This window comes from Equus caballus, chromosome 6 (genome assembly GCF_041296265.1).
Source record: "Equus caballus isolate H_3958 breed thoroughbred chromosome 6, TB-T2T, whole genome shotgun sequence".
NCBI lineage: Eukaryota > Metazoa > Chordata > Mammalia > Perissodactyla > Equidae > Equus > Equus caballus.
The window spans coordinates 6,557,654-6,563,697 of record NC_091689.1 but is presented as its reverse complement, the minus strand read 5'-3'; the positions used below and the strand labels follow the sequence as shown (position 1 = coordinate 6,563,697).

The following is a 6,044-nucleotide window of genomic DNA, read 5'->3' as shown; positions in this document are numbered from 1 at the left end:
GACTTGGACCAGTAATAAACAAATAAACGAGCAAAGCAGCGGTGTCTTACATTTGCAATGATTTGCAGTTTACTAAGCTATTACGCACACATTTTTTCCGTGGAGCCTGTAAACCATCCTGTGCACAGGCACGACAAATATGACTTTCTCCTTTGACGAATAATGAAACTGCAATTTGAAGAACTTAAATGACTGCAATCACAGCGCTGGGAGTGGCCGGTACAGTTTTAAACTCAGGTCTGATGCTAGACGCTTTCCGTGACCTGTGGTGCTCCCTCTTAGGGGAGCTACGCTCTGGAAAACTAATTCCGCCCCTGGGTTCAGCTTGGTCCGCTCCTCAGAGAGCCTTCTTGTTGGATCCAGGTGTCCACGAATCACATTTGGTCTTGTTTTGTGTGGGTTGTTAATTCTTTTTTTTTACCAATTATGCAATTAAATTATGAAATGCGTGACTCAAGCGTTCACGGCTTCTCCCACAGACAAGACTATCCATCTCTCGCATCTCTCCTGACCATCAGACATTCCCATTTTCATCTCTGCCCTTCCTGTGCTTGCCTTCTTCCCCGACAGATGCGTCATCTCTCTGCTCTTTTCCCCCCCGACACCGGTCTTCCTTTCTGAATTTAAGCATTTTTGCCGTGCCATTTCTGCTCCCCTCACTTCACATGTCTGCTCTCCTCCTCCTTCTTGACTTTCCCCAGGGCCCTGGAGTTGCTTTCTTTGGAGACAGTGTCTACTCGCTCTTTCTTTCCAGAGCTTTGGCCAGCTGGCCCCAGAAATCCATCAGTGGCCCATCAGGGACCAGGCTAGCAGCTGTCACTCCCACCGTGGAATTTAGGTAAGTTCCCCAGGGGCCCGTTAGCGCAAACATTTCATGAGTCAGCTCGGCTTCACGGAATTCTCCCGTTTCCTGCAGTCTCCCGGAGCCTCCCCATGTCTTTATCTGCTAAGCCGTCAATTTCTCCTCTAGGACTGTGGACTTCCTTTGTTTTCTCTCCTTTTTGTCCTTTTTAAAACTCACTGCCTGGTTTCCCAGGAAGCTTTCAGAGCCTCCACATGCTCTGCCATTTTACAGATCTCCCTTGCCCTTTTGAAAGTTTTCCTTCGCAGTCTCATTTCGTGCTTTAAAATTTCAGCCAGCCTCCCACGCCCTTAGCTTCGGAGGCAGTGTGCCCCTTACTGCCTCATTTGGGTGCTGGAAGGAGTTCCAGAGCACTTCCAGGCCAGGAATTCCTAACCCGGAGTCCCTCTGGGCCACCCCGGGGCTTCTGGGGAAGCTTGACGCCCTGAAGTTTCATGCAGAAGGTGGAGGGTCTGGGCTCGTATCTGGGGGGAGAGCCCAGAGACTTCCATTCTGTTCCCGGAGGCTGACTGAGACTCAGGCCTCCTCACCTTACAGATGCGTAGCGGGGCCCGTGGCCACTGATGCCTGGGAGATGGAGACGGGTTTGGGCCTCTCTCATCTGTGTTCCACCATATTCGCATGGATTTTCCTGCCCCTGGAGGCTTCTCTAAACACGGTTCCTGCCTCCTGGGTTTTCCCTTTGGATTCTTGCTTTTCCAAGTAGGTGCACACAGTATACACATGGACACACACTGAGTACTCCCTTACACTGATTCAGTACTCAAGGCTGGCTACATAATTTGTGGGGATCAGAGCAAAATGAAAAGTGGGGCCCGGCAGGGGGTGGGGAAGTCAATGTCCCCTTCCTTTGGGCCAGCTGCCCCAGGGAGTTCAACCTTGGTGCCAGGACCCTGGGTCCCTAGATGCAGGGTGGACGAGAGGCGTATGCTCAGGTGTGCACTGGATAAGTCTTGGCATTGCAAACGGGGAAGGGCAGCCACGCCTCACCCGACATGAGACTGCACGGGGCGCACACTGGACTCCAGCCCTCCCTGCTCCCACCCTCCCTGTGCCCATACCTAGGCCAGGGCGGATTAACGGTGAAGCGTGGCCCGCAGACATGAGGGGTAGAGAACAGCAGCGGTGGTGGGGTGGGGGCAGGGAAGGGAAGCGAGACAGGGCCCAGGGGCCAGGACTCAGAGAGTGGGAAGTGACACCCCATCCTGAGGAGGCCATGGGAGGTAGGCCCCACATGAGCAGAGGCTCCAGGCCTCCTGTGCATGCTCCCCTGCCCCACTGGATGTCTTTCCAAACGCAATCACAGACGAAAGTGTTAAGAATCTCAAGATGGCAACAGCAGAGCATTAAACCAAGTGTGGTCTTCTGCAGCCCCCACCCGCCCACGCAGTGCCCAGAGAGCATTCCTCAGGTTTCAGAGCACACTCACATCCTTGCATTGTTCTGACCTCTTGACGACCCTGTGAATTCCTCAGATGAGGTGTCCTTTTTTTTTTTTAAGATTGGCACCTGAGCTAACATCTGTTGCCAATTTTTCATTTTTTTTTCCTTCTTCTCCCCAAAGCCCCCCAGTACATGGCTGCATATTCTAGTTGTAGGTCCTTCTGGGTCTGCTATGTGGGATGCTGGCTCAGCGTGGTCTAACAAGTGGCGCTATGTCCGCACGCAGGATCGGAACCCACGAAACTCTGGGCTACTGAAGCAGAGTGTGTGAACTTAACCACTTGGCCATGGGACCGGCCCCAGATGACATGTCTTTAAGTCCCATTTTTCTGGCAAAGACGAGACTCCAGGGTCGTAGGCATGGCTTAAACACACGAGTCCTGGAGTCAGACAGTTCAAATACGGGCTGGGCCACTTACTTCACCCCTCTGGGCCTCAGTTTCCTAATTTGCAAAAGAGGCTTAGTTGTCCCTTCTTCAGAGTTGTTATGGGGTTCCAACAAATAATGAATAGAACACATTCCACAGCGCCAGACGCTGTCAGGGTGTTTGATAGTTGGAGACACCTCGAGCTCACGGGCATTTCCAACTCTTCCCAGAATCCTGTTTGTGAATGCCCTTCACTAATTTTCAATATTCACACACCATCTGTACCATTATTGACTTAATATTTAAATCTATCTTCTTTTTTACACTTAAATTGGTTTTACAGGACAAAGTTATTCTAATGTCATGAATGAAAGACCAAAATCATTCATCTTGAATAGAAAGTAATCGTAAAAGTCAATTCATGGAAAATGGCAATTGTATGAAAAGCTAGCCAGATACCTTTGCTTGCAGAAAACTTAGAGCCTGTGTCTTCTCTTTGTTAAAGAGGGAAATTAGCTCATAGCAAAGATTTAGTAATAAATTAAACTCTCTGACTGAATCTCAGGGGATAATTTTGTCACTACTCCCTTCACTGGTGTTGTGTGCCCTGCTTGTCCTGTACCAGCTGATCTGACCCTGGTTTGCCAGCTGTACTGTGAGAAATCCTACACACGAGGTTACAACGTGGTAGCATTGAGGTTCACAAGACACGTAGCGTGATTGCAAAAAATTAAAACCCCACACAAACCGATTCCACATGTTTTTCCTGGGCACCCAGATTGAAACAATCCACATCAGTTCCTTCACAGTGATCGCCTCTGAGGAAGGAGAGAAGGGGAAAGTGTTGTGGTCAAAGGGACTTGAACCATACTTGTAATGTTTTAATTATTTTACCAAAAATGCTTGAAACAAATAGGAAAATATTTTCACAGTTGCTAATTCTGCATAATGAGAGCACGTGTATTTAGTATTCTTCAGACTTTTATGTATGTCTTAATTTTCTTAAAAATAAAAGAGGGGCCGGCCCCGCGGCTGAGTGGTGAAGTTCGAGCGCTCCGCTTCGGCAGCCCAGGGTTTCGCCGGTTCGAATCCTGGGCGCAGACACGGCGCCACTCATCAGGCCATGCTGAGGCAGCATCCCACATAGCACAGCTAGAAGGACCCACAACTAAAAAATATATATATACAACTATGTACTGGGGGGATTTGGGGGAGAAAAAGCAGAAAAAAAGAAAATGCTTTGGAAACAGGGACTGTGTTAGTTTGCCAGGGCCACCACACCACAATAACATACCACAGAACGGGGCAGCTTAAACTATAGAAATGTACTTTCTCACAGTCTGGAGGCAGGACGTCCGAGACGCAGGCGCTGGCAGGTTTGGTCTCCTCTGAGGCCTCTCTCCTTGGCTTGCAGATGGCCACCTTCTCCCTGTGTCCTCATGTGGTCCTCCCTCACTGCCAGTCTGTGTCCTGACCTCCTCTTTTTACTATGACAGCAGGTAGATTGGATGAGGGCTCACCTTAATGACCTCATTTTACCTTAATTACATCTTTAAAGACCCTGTCTCCAAATACAGTCACATTCTGAGTTACCAGGGGCTAGGACGGTGACATCAGAATTTAGGGGACAAAGTTCAGCCCATAATATAGGCCTAAACTGACCAGCCCTGCTGACCTACCTCGTCATCCAGGAGTCTCCTGCCACCTCCCTTTATTGACTCTGTGGCTCTCTCCTCCTCTTTCCAATGTCCTGGACATGTAGGCATGTTTTCCTGACCACCCCACTGCCTGCCCCTTCTAGAACCTTCCTGGCATCCACTCCTGCTTCCTCCAGCCAACCTATTGAGTACCACCTGTCCTCCTCACCCCAGGCCTGCCCGCTCCCTTTGAGTTCACTCCAATCTTGGGATCCCCTACTCAGGAGCTCCTTGACACAGCCTCCATCCAGGCTGAGATGCTGCAGCTTCACTCAGCTCAAACCATCTACCTACCCATGGACAACACACGCGAGACATTCGCTCCATCTCAGATCTAGCCGCTGAATGCCCAGGCCCCTCTGTGCTGTCTCCCTTCTTCAGATGTGTCTGAAATGGGTGTGTTTGTGGCATTCTCTTGCCCATTTCTCTCTCTGCGGTTCTTACCATTTTCAGGTCAGACGGTACCAGTCAGCACCCAACCCAGAGAGCAGAAACCTCTCTAGACTCTTGGCCAGAGGGAACTTAATATAGGGAATTGTGTACATGGGGGATGGGAGAGCCGAGAAGCCAGACATGGCACGGTGAAGGACATGAACAGGGTAGTCCCTGTGGACAAGGGTGACGCCCTGGTGATGGTGGAGCGGCAAGATAGAAAGAACTTGAACCCCCGGCTCTGTGGAGCCACCACACTAGCTCAGAACTGTGTGAGTCCACCTGCTACGGGGACAAGGGATAACCTTTTACTGTGCAGAAGCCCGTTGCCTGGAGTCTTGTTGGGGCAGCCAAGCTCATCTCCAGCAAAGGCGTCTCTTTTTATGTTGCCTCCTTGGGGGTAGTTTACAGACAAGGCCCTTCCCCGTCCCCGAGGAGACAGAGCTGTGGCCTTGGCCTTGCCATTGGAAATACCTTTAGGGGGCTCATTAGACTCAAGTCAGTGCTGGGGCCTGGGGAACAGCTGTCTCTGTTTGTGCAGGAATAAGGGGTTTCCTGAGGGTGGAACTTTCCATGCGTAAGTGGGGAGAGTCCCAGGCAAAGCGGGATGAGCTGGCCCCCAACCTTCTCCTTTTGCTTGTGGCAAGTGCCTCCTTCCTCAAACAAAAGAGCACTTGCCGGCGTCCCGAGCCCATCCTCCTCCCACGTGCTCTCCACACCTCAGCGCAGGCGGCCCCTCACTGAGACTTTTTGCCTCCCAGCGTCTCTTTGAACAAGACTCGGCAAGCCCTCCCGCGTCCGCTGCCTCATTCCTGAAGAGACTGAACACCGTCTCCAGCCTCGGCCAGCCGAGCGGAGTCACTGCAGAGTTCTTCCAGCAGCCTGGCCCTGTGCACCTGAGACATTTTCCAAAATAAATTCGGTTTCTCTGGAGCTGAGGCTTGTGTCGCATTCCTTGCTTCTAGGAATTTGCTAGCCCACAAGTACACGTCTCTGGCTTCACCCCAAGAAGATGATAACGGGGTTCTCCCAGTACACGGTCCTTGCAGAGCTGCCGTGCTCATCCTCTCATCCGGGAACCTCTCGGTGAGGTGTCCTCCTGGGCAGGGTCCTCCTCTCGTCCTGCTTTCATCCGGGGCACGCCTGCTGACTGGGAAAAGCCATGGATTGAGTTCAGACCCCTGTGTCTGGAAGCCTGCCTCTGCTTCTGTTCTCTCTCTGATGTGGGGCAGGCTACCTCAT

At 51.2% G+C, this 6,044-nt stretch overlaps 1 long non-coding RNA gene across 1 annotated transcript; it reads left to right on the top strand.

The window, feature by feature from the left end:
* The first annotated feature begins 465 nt into the window (after positions 1 to 465).
* Positions 466 to 5,740, top strand: LOC138924550 (uncharacterized). Its single transcript, XR_011439469.1, has 2 exons — positions 466 to 838; positions 5,564 to 5,740. It is a non-coding gene; the product is annotated as an uncharacterized lncRNA (long non-coding RNA).
* The last annotated feature ends 304 nt before the right edge of the window (positions 5,741 to 6,044 follow it).